Source organism: Spea bombifrons, chromosome 1 (assembly GCF_027358695.1).
Source record: "Spea bombifrons isolate aSpeBom1 chromosome 1, aSpeBom1.2.pri, whole genome shotgun sequence".
Lineage (NCBI taxonomy): Eukaryota > Metazoa > Chordata > Amphibia > Anura > Pelobatidae > Spea > Spea bombifrons.
Window position 1 is genome coordinate 144,620,622 of NC_071087.1, and position 17,574 is coordinate 144,638,195.

Below are 17,574 nucleotides of genomic sequence, written 5' to 3' on the forward strand. Positions count from 1 at the left end.
TATACACTCACATTTAAGATGAAGCACAACTCAAAAGAGTATTGTGCAAAAGCGTGCAGAAATAAATCATCCGATGTATATGGATAAAAGCTCTTCAATTTATTGTCTCGACGCGTTTCGCCGATGGATCGTCGGCTTCCTCAGGAGAACAAACAAATTAAATGACATATAAAATCAAATAATAAAAAAGTCTCGTGTAATCTCATATGGTATCGGCTGTCCATTTAAAAGGGCTTTCTTCAGATACTATTTTTTTGATCATATTATCTAATTTCCTATAATTAAAAAAATGAAAAATTGAAGAAAAAAAAAAGAAAAATCTTTTACCCATCCAAAAAAGGTAATAAAAAAAATGCAAAATAGATTCTACTATTTATCCTGTTCAGAAATACCCAATGGTTTTATGTTTTTTGTTTTTTTGTTTCTGTAAGTTATTGGGCAATAAGTACAAGTAGCATTTTGCTATTTCAATGTTTCCCCAATCACTGTGTGCATAAAAAGGTTAATATTAATATTGTAAATAGTAGTTCTCATTAAATAGTAGTAGAGATGTAAAATCGTGCAATACCACCAGGTGGCGCTGCATTACAAGGCAAGAAAAAAAAACTTAACCCTACATTTCAGGAATTTCAGTAATAACATACTACATCTAATATATTATTACAGTTATTTATGTAGCCCCAGTGGGTAGTGACAATGAATGACAATTTAAAATGACATACTGCACATCAACACATACTGGCACAGAAGGAAGAAAGGGCCTTGCCCTTGTGAGCTTACAATCTATTTGATGGTTGAGGAGGGAAGTGAAACAGTAGAAGAGGACTGCTTAGATGAGTTGGTTGAAGCATGGATGATATGTAGAGGTTGTTGATCTTGAAGGTGGCTTGATTAGGATGCTGGTTGAGAGTGTTAGGGGGAAAGGTTGTATGCTTATCAGAAAAGGCTTTTGAAGTTAGTGTACATGGTAAGAAATATCTGGGAAGAGGTAATAACGGTAGAAGAGAGACACAAGTAATGGGAGCTAACCAGCTAACTAGGAAAATGGGAGTTTCATTAAGACATTGCTCAACATTTTCTGGCTGGGGACAGTTTCTGTCCAACATCTTAGGTTTTCTGTAACACATCGTCAACAAATTAACTAATGTGTTTTTAAGCTACACGCTAGTTTTCTTACCAATGTGGTCCATCTGTATTCATCAAGAACTGATTTGTACTGGTCTGTATGTATGTAGTATATATAGATGAAAATAGTTTTAAACTTAGTTTGGTGCTGATCAAAATGTCTATTATTTGCATATTTAGCTTTGCAATCCTGATACTTTATATCAAACAAATGAAAAGGCTCCAACAATATACAGCAAACAAAGTGGTTGGGTGCGTTACCAAATTTCCCCTTATAATCATATTGAAGGAGTATTATATTTATCGAATGCAGTTTATATATATATATATATATATATATATATAAAGAAATACAGTTGCCTGGCGCACCTTCCTTTTACAGAGGCAGGAGATGTTTTGTGTAAATGATCTTTTACAAATTTTTAAGCAATTCCTGCCCTCACTGGTATAGGAATAGGCGCATCCACCATGATCCAGGGTGTTGAGCCATACTGTACCCCTAGTGGTCCAAAAGACCTCTTAACACTTTACACAACAGAAGGCATGTTTGGTGCGTCCTGCCGCCCCAGTACACTGTTGTATGCCCCCATTTAATTTGTAGCAGCAGTTTACCTAGGGGTGCCTAGTAAGCACTAAGCACAAGTAAGAGGTCATTAATTTGAACATATTTTGGAACTGCTCAAAAATTGCTTTCCATATCGTAAATTCACTGAATAAGAGCTGTCTGAAGCTATATCTAAAGCACCTGGGTCACATCACCTTAATTTTATATTATGTATTGATTTATATTATTTATTGATATATAATCATTTTTTACAGCGATGTACAATGGGTAAACAAAACAAGTAATATATAACAATTTGGGCTAACAAACTAGAGATGATGATGGATCTTCTCAAATAAGACCACGATCTACAAATCTTTCCACTACAACGGTAATGGACAGTGGTTTATCAGTAAGTACAACAAGATGTATACCTTTACCATATAAAAGGCATGTTTGAGTTTAATAATATTACCTTCTATGCCAGTTATACAGATTTTTTAAGAAATTGAGTAACTGATGTTTTGATAGAGAATTCATATACAATTTAAGTTAAAATCCTTCCTCTTTCCCATCTCAGAGGTTTAATTACATGATTCAAATATGGTTATTTCAAGTATACCATGGATAAATCTAACTTTCGTTTCCCATTAGATTTGTCCTTCCCTTAAAATATTACAAGGTCTGTAACCGCATTGATACATATTAACAATTAAGTTTGTATTGCATTCCAGCCCAAAACACCTCCAAAAGGCAACTTTCTGCTGCATATTTGCAGGTTCTGCCCAAACCTTAGGGTTGAGCAGCCCCTCCTGCCACACAGGTGCCCCATCAATGGTGTCCAGAGAAGGCTTTAAGTTGCTTGAGAGTCTCTTTTGGGGTTTAAATGCAGTACAGTCCCACTGATTCAGCTCCTTGATAACCAATATAGCCATAAAAATGTGATAGCACTTGCCAAACTTGGGGTACTTTGACGCAGTGGTGGGCTAAGCAATATATGGCCATATACAGTGACAGAATCCCCAATATTTATGCCTTAGGTAGATGCTTTTGAATTGTATTCGCTGGGTATGCACTGAATTATTGCTTTGTTTAATATTAGCTCTGCCCGCTCTATACATGTGTAGCAGAGAAAAATATGGAAGACAGATATTTGTAAGGGTATGTTACATGCTCTACTAGTAGCACACTGATTGGCCCTTTTGCTGCAAACCTAATACATCCCCAACCTGCGGACTTTAAATTGCTCTGTGTAACATCCGATTGGGTGTTATGCCAAGCGTCCAATCAATTCCTAGACTTCAGTTGGCTCAGTGGTAGATGAAGGAGTATAAGCTAAGGCAGAATGTAAACCAGATATCCGCTCACCCCTACCACCACCTTCAATCACTCCCAACCATATCTTGTTGTGTCATGGGACCTGTTCTGCCTAGGAGGTGTCAGCTTGGCTATTGCACTGGATCCTCAACTTTAGACGACGTCTATCTCTCCCTAACCCAAAGCTTCATCAATCAGATTCCAAGAATGCTTTCTAAATGTTATAGCTGGTAGGTGAGCAAGGTCGCTTATCATTCACATACCATACCTTATACTGTGCACAGTTCCCATACATTTATTAAAGCTCTTTTGCTAGTATATGAATCGGAGGTCATAATAATTTATTACTCTAAGGTTAAAACGGACTCCATTGTAGTGACACAGTAAAAGGGTTTAACATAGTAGAACATTATGTTTACAAAATAGTGTTCTAATTGCTCATCGACGTATTCCTCCGTAGTAGAGTTGAATCAGTATTTTGGTACATTTATTTGGAACAGAGGATATTAAACGCCTACATATTTGTGCATTTAAAAGCTTCCCACAGGGCTATGCTTACATATAAATGTTCCTGTTTATTAATGAAGATTATTTTTAATATTGTTTTGCTTGAAAACACTGTGCTTATAAATTCTACGTAGGATGTTGCAATATTAAATTAACCAATAAGCATTAAAGAATAGACTGGCTAATACACGCTGCTTTCAAATCCCGCTATGCAGTGCTGGATACACAGGCCCTTTAAATATGTTGGGTTGCACTGATTAGGGATCACAGGGTTATCTGAACACCAGGTTTTACATTGTAGTGTATAGTCTTTGTATTACAATTCAATGTTACATAGTGAATTCCTGATGCACAAGAAATGGTAGAAATCGGTATCAGTTTAATAAAGTATCTGTAATATTTTGTATGTAAAGTTTTCATCCAGTCACAGTGAGTGCAATCCCACAACTTTCATAGACATGTTGGGGACATGCACAAACAACACAATACCTGACATAGTTGTAATAGGGGTTCTCAAAGGTCCTAAACAAAATGATTTTGGAGAACTATATATGTGTGGTGCTTTAAGTAAGATACAAAGGGATAATAGATCATATATAGATATATATGGGTGTCATGTGTCTTCCTGTACCGCGGGTCCTCTACCAGAGGCCTGGAAGTTTGAGGGTTCTGCGAAGCCTCTTAGCTGTTCCTAGCACTGCACTCTTCTAGAGTGTTCTGATGTTGTTCCTGGAATCTGTTGGAGACTTGAATTAGTATCATACTATTGCTCCAATGACTTAATGTGCATGTGTAGGAAGTATACTTACGGATGCTTCTTACTTACCCTTTCTGGTGTCACTAAAGGCAGACAGGGGTTGTGTGTGTGTGTGTGTGTGCTATTTTCTGACTCCAATAACTATTAACTTTTAAACCTGAAAAATCATGCAACTATTATATCAGCAAGCTTTCCTACGAAAATCAACATAGTAGATATAGTAGAGTATTCTAGATTCATGCCATATGTGGGACATGTCATTTGTGTTTTGAGGAACCAAAAACATAATACCCTAAACCACCAGATTTCTTGCAGCAGTAGAAATAAAAGTTGGTCACAAAAATGGTCCATTTATCAAAACAATAGAATTGAACCTATTTAACTGCAGAAATAAGTGCTGCGGGTCCGGACTTGGGTTAAGCACTGAGACTGTGTTAAGGAGGCAAATACATGATGGTCTATGTCATAGTGAAAAGGTAATAGAAGTATTAGGGTTTCTTTTCACTGATTATAGGTGGGACAACTCAGCTGGAATAAAGACTGAACATAGGAGGAATACTTCTTAAGAGATAAACTCCTATCAACTTGACAACACTCATTGGATATATATCCATTCATGAGGGTGTAGTGGAGTCCTACAGAAAAAAAGATGTTTAGGATTTAAATGGTATAATTAGTTCTCCATGCACATAGAGAACAACAGAGAAGATATCTTACGGGCAATATACTCCCCCCAAAAACAATTGTCAAGCTACATTCATGGTCAAGTTCAGACCAATCTTAGCAGTTTAGATCTCGCTGAAGAAGTGATCAGAAGTAAATTTACCACTATGCGTGCAGGTCATGCTGAGAACAAAGGTCTTATGGGTGTCTTGGCTGTACATTTATCATGGGGCAAATAGAAATAAATCAAATAAAACCACCTTAAAAATGCCGTGATCATGAAAAAGTATTTGACAAAGCGTGGGATGTGCGTAAAGCTATTCTATAGAATTAATCAATTGTCATTGACATATTACTGTTCTGTACCACACCTTAGAAAATAACTGCTCTTTATCAGCTTTGGTTTCTACGTGGAGGCCAGCAGATCTGGGGTGGGCAGACCCTGGGCCCATCCACTAGATGCCAATATGCCTCCCTCGTACGCCAGTAGAGCTGGTTGTAATCAACCCAGTTGGGCTACTTGAAGCCAATCCGGTTGGGCTATGGAGGCCTATGCAGACCTCCATAATATTGTTTCTACATGACTAAATGTGGAGCACTAGGATATTACATCATGTCCCGAGGCAGCAAGGGACAATACTTCTGTAATTTCCATAGACTGCAACAACTGGGACTACCCACAATTTCTTTAAGTTGTCTTCCTGCTTTTAGTCCTCATTGAAGCCAATGAGATGGGTGAAAAAGTATGCTTTTTTTAAAAAATGGTTTATTTGTATTTTGTGGGCATATCAATATTGGCATTTAATATTACTTGAATATAGTTCTAAGAATTTCCTTATTTATTTCCGTATAATCAATTTGAGCTTGTCTCAGACATATGTACACTGTAAACGATAACAAGTGAAGAAATTAGCATGGAAAATAATAAAATATAATAAACTAGTTTAAAATATGTTTACAATCTTTAAATAAATAGTTCTAAAGATCACTGGAATACCTAGTTAAAGAAAGATCTAAGCTTTCTAAATATGTGTATACATATAATACATCTAAATATAAAATAATAATATCTTGAAATGTATAAATACAAAATACAAAACAGTCAGTGCCATAATGCTGCAGTTAAATATGCATTTCATAGTAGGATACGTGACACTGGGAAGTCACTGTTTCTCTATGCTTTGGTAATTTAAATCTGATAATGACATTTCAAAATAATGGTTTTGCTTTCCAACACTTAAGATAAACTGTTTTTAGAGAACCACATGGAAACATTTGTCATCATTTAAGCTATTTTCTAGTACTTTGACATATCTGTCCACATTTATTAGAAGAATGTCATCTGCATATAGATAGACTTTTGCAAAGGTGCAGATATTTGGAAGGTCATTAATACAATGCATGGAAAAAAAAGGAATCGGTCCCAGGACAAATCTTCCAGAACACTTATTTTAATTGTCCTTGTATTTAAAACAGATCCATTTACATAGCTCCTTTTCAATCAATTTGTGATATATGAATTTTGACTTACACTTTTTTTTTCCATCCCTGGGCATGAAGCACCCATTATATATGTAGAATGGTATAACTGAATATGTAATTTAAAATAAAATTGACAGAAATAGATAGATAATGGTGAATGCACACATGTGTTTATCATGACTTATAAAGTATACCATCAGCATAAATACATATTTTATGGTATATATTGTTTTGGGGATTTTTTTTCTAATTCGGATTTCTTTGTAGTGAGGTACATTAAAATATGCCTCTGTTGTTATAAACATCGTATGGCAATATTAAAAGTTAATTGATCATACATTCTAATTCCAACAAGCCAAGGTGAAATTAAATATAATTTATTAAATGTCAGGATAGATAGAGACTCAGTAGGAGGATTTGTATAATATATGAATAGATTTTTAAAACAAAATTAAATTCGAAAAATAAATTAAGCAACATATAAAATATAAAACGTTACATATAGAAGGGCAGGGATAAAAAGGAATATGTCAATGATAAAGTACAATCAGAAATAAACTTTGTGTCTCCTTGCTCTGTAAATTCGATATGCAATCAATATCGCCAATATTATTTAAGGTAATATTAAATTAAATAAATTGGACAAATAAACTATGTTGGATACGTTTAAATCAATTTAGAACAAAAGAGCACACTACTTTTAAAATATATTAGTTTCCAGAGGACACTTCCAGGGATAAACAATATCATCTCTCTATCAGAGCTAGATTAAGGGATTTGAGGACCAGTAGCTAAAATTGGCACAACAGCAAGTGTTTCTCTCCTCTTTTGCAGGCGCGCAGGCAGGCACTTTTTTTTTTTTATATATAAAGTTATGATAGATAGATAGATAGATAGATAGAAAGATAGATAGATAGATAGATAGATAGATAGATAGATAGATAGATAGATAGATAGATAGATAGATAGATGTTTTCCATTTAGGGTTCGGCTGTAGTAGCAACTAATTTTGTGGATCACATGCCGTAGGTTTAAAAATGCAGGTCAGATCTTGGTGTACACCCTAGTGCAAGTCTAATTAAAAATATCTCCTGCAGAATTCAGCTGTAACCATGGTAACCTCCGGTTGGCAGCATTTTAATTGGAAATATAAACACAAGTTAAACTAGAAGAATTAACATAAAGAAAAAGAACGGGATTCAACAAACTGACATAACCAGGTGTGACACAACATTTACATGATATGTCAAGCTGTGGTAATTAAAAAAAAATGTTGAGGTATCCCAATTCTGTCAGAAAAGTATCCTGAGCGATTGTGTAATAAGGAAATTATTGTCATGACACTTGGTGGGTCAAAACCAGACCAACAACTCTGCTGAGACTTGCTCTAAGAGAAGTGTCAGATTTGTGACAATATGCAGAAGAATGAAGCATATCGCACATTTCCATTTTTGATTTGGGGCTTGTTAGAATTTATAAGTCTCCCAATCTTCTTGCTTTAACTGTCATCCGTCATCCAGTGCAATGACATTTCATTGGTATAATCGCGAGCCAAGTGAATGACAGTGGATTGATACATACTAGGCCACAAATATCAAGCCTTGCTTCAAAAAAAGTAAAGAATGAGGGCTCCTTGACAAGCCTATTACTCACATGTATTCTCCATAATGACAGTTTATTTCTATTGGTTCTCTCTACTTATGTTTCAAGTTCACTAAATTACATGGCTTAGAGGTAGAATAAGCTCGAAGTGACATAGACAGTATCATATTTGCCAACTGTTCCGATTTTGCCAGAACAGTCCAGATTTTTACCCGGCTTATGTGTCTCTCACCTCTCTTCACTGATCCGCGGAGACTCTGTAAAGCTTGTCAGAAAGCTTTACTGAGTGTCCGTGGCTGAGTGAAGCTGTATCTGAAATGCACGTGCATGTGTTCTTTCTCCTGGCCAGGCCTTCTGGAATGTTTCTTCAAAGGGGAGGAGCCTCCGCACACACCCTCATCCGCCCTTTTGATGAAGTGCTACGTGTGGCCATGGTCAGTAGAGCAGGTACCAGGGAAAAGAGGACCAAGCTAGTACCCAGAAGAAAAGAGCGAGAGTATGTGAGAGAGTGTGCAAAAGAGAGTCAGAATGTGAGAGCATGAGTAAGAGTCTGAGAGTGTGTGAGTGAACATGAGAGTGGGAAAGAGTGAATAGGAGTGAAAGCATGAGAGTGAGTAAGAGTGTGAAATGTTGAATTAGAGAGCATGAGTGAGAAAGCGTAAGTAACAAAGTAAGACAGCGTGAGAGCGTGAAACAGCATGAGTGAGAGTGTGAGACAGAATGAGTGTGAGAGAAAGTGAGAGAGTTTTAAAAAGTGAGTGAGAGAGCACATGAATAAGAGTGTCTGTGCCTGTCCCACTCTATAATGATAGGAATTATGCTGTACCACCATCTTTGTCTGGATATAAAATTATAGGAATCATGCTGTGCCACTGTCTGTGTCTGTATCACTATGTAATGATGGGAGTTGTGCTGTACCACTGTCAGGCTCAGTATGTCATTATTAGAGTTATGCTGTACCACCACCTGTAATGATGGGAGTTGTGGTATACAACCTTCAAGCACAGGATATAGCAATGAGAGTAAGGCATACATTGACGGGAGTTATACTGTACCACCTTCAAGTACAGGATATAGCAATGAGAGTAAGGCTTCATCACCCTCAGTGTCTGGTTTAGTATTTATTGATGAGAGTTAGGCTGTACTATTGTCAGTGTTTGACTTGCTATATAATGATGGGAGTTACGCAGTGCAATAGGCTTTATGTTGCCTATGTGCCAATGCTTACTATGAGCTGCACTGTATCATATCTATGTCTGGCTAACTGTATAATGATGAGGGCTATGCTATAACACCTGCATGTGCATAATGGTGATTATAGTACACAACCTCTAGAGTTCCCAAGGTTACTTTAGTGTTCCATTGTCCCTAATATCCCATTAAGCTCATGCAAAGCACTTGCTCAGGCCTCGAGCAACACAGAATGTGAATAAATCACTGGGTTTCAGGAAATTTGTGTTCCTATTATTTTTTGATTCTCTGCAATTCTCTGCATTCCTGGGAATAATCCGGGCAGTTGTAGGCAGTGGCAAGCTTAGGGTAAGTGGCACCTGGGTGCAGTATTTCTTTGGCGTCCCTTCCCCAGTAACTAACACGCACACATACTAACACGCAAACACTCTCTAAAACCCACTAACAACGTACATTTACACGCACACTTTCTTCTGCTCCTCCTCTTGATCCTTATTTCAGTTATATGGCTAATCATGTATTATACAGCAGGGAGGAATTATTGGATATAATGTGATGAAATCAAATATATTTGCCGTTTTAACTAAATCTACATGACAAGTATAAAGCTCATGAAACTCGGCTGCTGGGCAAACACTTTCAGTCTCTCATATATTAACGCAATCAATTACAGTATAAGTAGGGTAATTGACATTGGTTAACCAACACTTTGGACATTATTGTACTCACTTTATTTGTGAAATAATAGGTATGATAATTCAATTTGAAATGCATATTACGGCTCGGAAAATGTTTAATTTTATTTTGTTCTTTCTAAATCTAATCTGTCTATTGTTACAGTCAAATTAAAGTTAACACAGAAGCCGTGTACACAATTCACGCAATATGTATGATGCATAATTTGAGTATCTGTACTGTTTATTTGTCTCTCTCTTTAATTTAGAGTGCTAATTAATCTCCTATAGATAGAGAAATTTAATGCAGCAGACATAAAGGCTTGAGATATTTAAATACAATTGTGTGGCGTACACATTCAAAAAAAGGTGCTGAATCGAGCATCTAAATTACTACAGTTTTTACAAAATAAGACACACTTTATTATAAGACATAAGAGAAGCTCAAAAGCAAGCATATTCAGACAGAAAATTACTGAAATAATAAATACAATAAAATAATACGTTAACAAACAGCTGTCATGTTCAGAATAAAAATATACACCCAATTGTTTCCCCTTTTTTTCTAAAAAGTCAGCATATTTAATTGAAAATTCAGTTACTGATCACCACCAATCAATTACAAAAGAAACATATTTTTTTTACACATTATTTACATTTATATATTAAACCTAATAGTAAAAGTAATGAAATCTTAATGTTCTAAAAAAAAAAAAAAAACCTCATTCCATTAGTAAATGTATCATATATACCGTATTGGCTCGAATATAGGCCGCACTTTTTTCCCCCACTTTAAGTCTTTAAAGTGGGGGTGCGGCCTATATTCGGGGTCTAGCGCCCGGGCGCCGGGCAGGCAGCGGGGTTAGGATACAGATCCCCCGCAGCGGTGCAGGGGACCTGCATCCTACTCCCCGATACGCTCAGACAGCCTCCCCTGCCAGCACTTCCCACGGGGGGGGTGCCGGCACGGGAGGTTGTCTAAGCGCATCATTCGGACGGTCCGCACGATGCGTTTTACCTCTGCCCACCCCGACTTACCGGAGCAGACTCCCGGGTGTCTTGCGGGGCCGGCGGGAGACATTACGCAATACGCGTATGCAACTTCCAGTAGCGGCATCGGAAGTTGCATACGTGTATTGCGTAGATGTCCCCCGCCGGCCCCGCGAGACACCCGGGAGTCTGCTCCGGTAAGTCAAGGAGGGGGGGGCAGAGGAGGACAGTGGCAGCATATCTCGGGGGGTGGGGGGGGAGGAGGACAGTGGTAGCATATCTCGGGGAGGGAGGACAGTGGTAGCGTATCTCGGGGAGGGAGGACAGTGGTAGCGTATCTCGGGGAGGGAGGGCAGTGGTAGCGTATCTCAGGGAGGGAGGACAGTGGTAGCATATCTCGGGGAGGGAGGACAGTGGCAGCATATCTTGGGGGGGGGACAGAGTGGCAGCATGTTTTTTTTGGTGCTTTTTTAAAGAAAAAAACTTTCTTTAAAAAAGCACCAAACTTTTAGGGTGCGGCCTATATACGGGGGCGGCCTATATCCGAGCCAATACGGTATATGTGGCGGAACATACCTGTATATTGGCCAATTTAGGTGATAGTATACAATATATCGTAGGGTAGGAACACATAAGGAGGGGTTAAATTACATAATTATGCTAAAGAAATAAAATATAGGAAGAAGATACAAATGTCCACATGTAGGGCTCCTGTATTTGCACCCCTAGTGCACCTTGTTTTGTGGGATAACATTTATATAATCTGTATCATAAATCTGGCTGAGGGCCATGAAAGACGTAGTCCACAGAAGGTCACGTGTCCATTTATTAAATGAAAAAATAGACATAAACTTTATTTACAAATGTACAAAAATGTTATTGAAGGAGTGGTGATGGGGTTATGAGTAATGTTATAATCCTCGATTCCTGCTTGATAGCTGATATCAGGCTTTTTTTTTTACCAAAATGCCAGCCAGGGGATCTCACAATAGAAACATTCTGACCTCTTTTTTAATCAGTTGTTATGATAGCAAGCCGCCATGTTCGATATCGTCAGAGGCCAGGCAGGCAGTTTTCCAAGCACTTCGAACGTAGGCCCCCTGCTGGGCAAATAGTTCATTTGGCTTGAAATCCGCGCTGTCCAGGGGACCGATCCGCAGCTGTGACTCCAAAAGAACAGAACATACAACTCAAGAAAGAAAAGCCATACAACATCATGAATTAACGTACAGCCTCACCTAACTTATACTGTCCAAGGGAGGGTCGCTCTTGAATATCTGGTATCCAAAGCGGTAGAAGGCTTCCTCTCACTCACACTTATCCCCAAATGCTGCAACGATGTTGCAGTATCCCACCAATCACATAACTCCTACCACCTGCATACGTAGGCCAGCATTCCTTGTCCGTCAACTTTTTGTTGAGCCGGAGTGATTGCTCAGACGTTATCCTTTCTCCTTCAGAGGGAGCATAACAGTAAACAGGGTTTCCTCTTTAGTGGAAGCCAAACTTCCTCTGGCAACTATCTTATCATAGAAACACATTTAACATGTGGGGGCCACCATGGGCATAGGAACCCCTAAAAATCTGGGGGGGATAGCATTTTTACTGGTAGGGTATACCTGACCATTTCACCAACAGGGACTTTTATGACATTGCATTATAAATACATAGAGATTAATATGTAGTTGGTCCCCCTTTGCAGCTATAACGGCTTCCACTCTTCTGAGAACGATTTCCACAAGATTTTGGAGAGTTTCTGTGGGGAATTTTTGCAACCATGCCTTTATGGACCTTGTTTTGTGCACTGGGGCACAGTCATGATATACACTGCCCTTGCGCATACTTACACAGACATATACGCTATAAGACAAATACACTCCTTATATACACACACATATACACTGCCCATACAGACGTACACATACACTGCCCATACACACGTACACATATACACTGCCCATACAGACGTACACGTATACACTGCCCATACAGACGTACACGTATACACTGCCCATACACACGTACACATATACACTGCCCATACAGACGTACACGTATACAATGCCCATACAGACGTACACGTATACACTGCCCATACAGACGTACACATATACACTGCCCATACAGACGTACACGTATACACTGCCCATACACACATACACTGCTCATACACACATACACATATACACTGCCCATACAGACGTACACATATACACTGCCCATACACACATACACATATACACTGCTCATACACACATACACATATACACTGCCCATACAGACGTACACATATACACTGCCCATACAGACGTACACATATACACTGCCCATACAGATGTACACGTATACACTGCCCATACAGACGTACACGTATACACTGCTCATACACACATACACATATACACTGCCCATAAAGACGTACACATATGCACTGACCATACAGACGTACACATATACACTGCCCATACAGACGTACACATATACACTGCCCATACAGACGTACACATATGCACTGCCCAAACAGACGTACACATATACACTGCCCATACAGACGTACACATATACACTGCCCATACAGACGTACACATATACACTGGCCATACAGACGTACACATATGCACTGCCCATACAGACGTACACATATGCACTGCCCATACAGACGTACACATATGCACTGCCCATACAGACGTACACATATGCACTGCCCATACAGACGTACACATATGCACTGCCCATACAGACGTACACATATGCACTGCCCATACAGACGTACACATATGCACTGCCCATACAGACGTACACATATGCACTGCCCATACAGATGTACACATATACACACGTATGCACATACATGCACATATACACAGCTGCCCTATACACAAACACATATGCCTGCCCAAGTACCCATACACATGCCTCACCATATGTATATGCACACACAAATCTACCATCAGACCCCCCACCTTCGTTCTCCACATCAGACCCCCCCAAACCTTTGTTCTCCACATCAGACCCCCCCTCCACAACCTTTGTTCTCCACATCAGACCCCCCCTCCACAACCTTTGTTCTCCACATCAGACCCCCCTCCACAACCTTTGTTCTCCACATCAGACCCCCCCCCACAACCTTTGTTCTCCACATCAGACCCCCCCCCACAACCTTTGTTCTCCACATCAGACCCCCCACCTTCGTTTTCCACATCAGACCCCCCACCCACCTTCGTTTTCCACATCAGACCCACCTACCTACCTACCTACCTTCGTTTTCCACATCATACCCACCCATCTTCGTTTTCCACATCATACCCACCCACCTTCGTTTTCCACATCTCTTACCTTTCTCTTCCTCCTTTCTGCTTTCTCTTCCTCCTTTCTGCTTTCTCTTCCTCCTTTCTGCTTTCTCTTCCAACTTTCTGCTTTCTCTTCCAACTTTCCTTTTTGCCGCTCACAGTCTGTGCAGTGCGGCTGCGCACAGCTGTTTATGCTGAGCGCCGGGGCTGGATATAAACGTCATATCCCGTCGCCCCCGGCGCTCAGTTACAGACAGCACGCTGGTGAGTTTGACCTTAATGAAGTTGCAGCCTGCAGGACTGGTTGGGAAGATCACGGATTTCCCTAACCAGTCCTGCAGGCTGCAGCTGCTGATCGGGCAGCTGTGAGCACCCTCACAGCTGCACCCGAGTGCACTCGCCTCGTACACGCACGTACAGCCCTGGGGGGGATTTCTATATTATCGGTCCCCCCCTTATGATTTCCTGGGGGGGATCTGTCCCCCCCGTCCCCCCCGGTTCCTACGCCCGTGGGGGCCACTACCTTTACCCTTTTGTATGATTTACAGGGTGACGGACTGTGACAAACACTCTATACAGCATTAGCAACCTAACTTTCTAGATCCTTTCTATGCTCCTTTTATGGACTTTTTAGACATGACAGGGTGGTGCACACTTGACTGCATTGTCTGCCAAATTTGTTTAGCTGGTACACATGGTTGGACCTGTAAACACCCCAATCCTGGTATTAATAGTACCAGTTCCTCCTTTCTAAAATAATATTTTGCATATTATTTAAAAAAAAAAAGATAAATAAGTAATAAAGTACCTTAAAGAAAAATGATCTAAGTTGAGTTCCATTTTAACGCCTACAATAGCTTGCCGCTTACTTTAAATTAATCAAAAACGTTTAAAAAAGCATTAGTACTAAAATGTTTGTCATATATTTAAACCAAACGATGTTTTCTTTTTCATTCCAATAGCAGTCTTTAGTAAAAAAAATATATAATAAAATGCCATTTAAATAAATAACCACTAACAAACAAGCCCAAATTCCATTCCTTTTAAGCAACATTTAAAGAAAAAGTACATTAATTCATTGAAATCACACACAATATCCAATTTTTGCCCCTATAGTGTTGCGGAAAGATGGTAGAATAGGAGTCAGGAGAATAGCTTATAGTCTATGAGAGTCGCACAGCACAAAATGTAAGAATACAAAAATGAATGCAAGACTGTGGCTGTCAGAAAGGATTAGGCCTCAGGAAGTTATTACACTGACATTGCAAACACCACTGATTATTTTGCTTATAAAAAGCTGCTGTGTGAGATTGATGGTCAGAGCATGTGGGCATCGCTAACCAGATGGTAATTTCTATCGAGGTAAACTCCAAATATTATTAACACAACAGAGTAGCCAAGCTGGGGTCAGTCGTAGCACAAGGAACAATTAATCAGACCTAATTTACGTTTCAGTGTTTTTTTGTTTTTTTTTATTACATCCACAACTTTATTGTAAAAGTTAATCAGTTAGGTAATGTTCAGAAAATGTGTGCCCATTAAAATGAAGAGAAATTAATGAGAAGCATTGAAATCTAGAGTTTTGGTGGCAGAACCATTCAGCCCCTCTGGTCTGCCCATTTTCCTTATGTACGACTCGGGTCTTTATCCATCAGGATAGCTTCATGCCGATCCCATAAATGTTTAAATACTCTATTAGCATATACCACTTCCGGCGGGAGGCTGTTCCATTTATCTACCACCCTCTCAGTAAAGTAAAAATTCCTTACCTCTTGTCATCTGTTTTTAGACTATCGCCTCTTGAATGAGAAGATTTCTTAAAAGATGTCCTAAATTCCTTTCTGAAGAATACCAACCTCAAACGCACTTTATCTAGAATATGGGTGACCCTACCATCATAGTATCTCTCCCTCATGTTATATAACCTTCTAAATTGGACTTCTGAAATATTACATCATATCCTGATTAAACAATGTATGAATGGTAAGTTCTATAAGAAAATTTGGAATCAGATTTTGGGTCAGGTACACAATCCTTTTCATTAAGGTGACTTGTATGTAAGTTTTAGTTCTAGTTTTTGCATAATAAACTGTTTTTAGCCATTAGCGTGTGTTGTCATTCTGTAATCTTGGCCCAATCTACTAGACAAACACTCTGACTTCTTACCATACAGCTTGTGCGAAACAGTACAATGAAAGTCTATGGGGGAACAGACTTCATTAGCATCGCCGTAAAGCATCAGCCCAGTGTGGTTTTAGATCTGGGAAAGTAATCCAAAATATCACATGACTGACAACAATGGCAGCCTCTTGTTCTCCAGATAAAGTTTATAAAATTAAATGAAACCATGTTTTATTCTTTTTTTGTATTCAGCTCTGTATTTTATAATCAAACAGATTATTTCCATGGGACTTGGATACTTTAATACTGAAGAACCACATGTTTTTTGCTATACCAATCATCTACAACTCTTGGTTTCATGAATTAAATTCTCTATGACGAACTGATCCCCAAAGTTAAAAAACTTTGTGGACCTCAGCTTTCCTATAGGAATACGTATATACATTATTTTAATAATTTTTCTTGTAGTATCATATTTTAATCAATTTAGTATTATTTGTGTGTTCAAAACAGCTCTAGAGTTCTAGATGACAAAGAAACACTTTTACTTTGAACCAGATGCTCATTTTTAGTCTGCTTTGTGATTTAAAAGAACTTGTATAGCAAACCTAAGCTAGTGACTTCATAAACTTTCATTAATGGCTGTTAAAAGAATGTTGGAAAACAATATTTCTGTAAAGTACAACAGAGCACCTTTAAACAAAAATATTCTGTGCCCCGGTGATTAGGCATGCACGTTCAATCTGCATGCTAAAGTAGGGACTGTGTAAACCATTCTAAAAGGCTTTTAGATGCACTTACCATTTTAACATAAAGTATGCACAAATTAAAGCTGGCTTTTAAGGGCATTTACATATCCAGTAATGGTGCATTGACAAAAATTGAAGGTGCATTATTGCAATTTCATACAGAGACAGATTAGAAGAATGATGTGCAAAGTACGTAAAGCTAAGTAAAATGACAGTTTTGTTAGACTCCTAATGAGTGATAAATGCAATAACATTATTACCTGACAAATAAATTACCGCTGTTATTGTTACTGGTGGAATTAAATACGTCTAAATTATATATGTGATAAATGCGCGGAGCAGTTGAGTTTGTATTCTGTGTACACACCCTCGTGTTATGGTAAATTAGTATTTTTTAATATATAGAAAATATGATGCATGGAGGCTTTTATCTTGCCTTAGAAAACGGAAAAGGGAAACATACAGGAAAAAAACCCGACAACAGCAATCTGTGTTATCACTAATGGTCACGCATATGAAGTCTTCATAACTTAGAAGGTCAAAGCAGCCTCCAATTAAATAA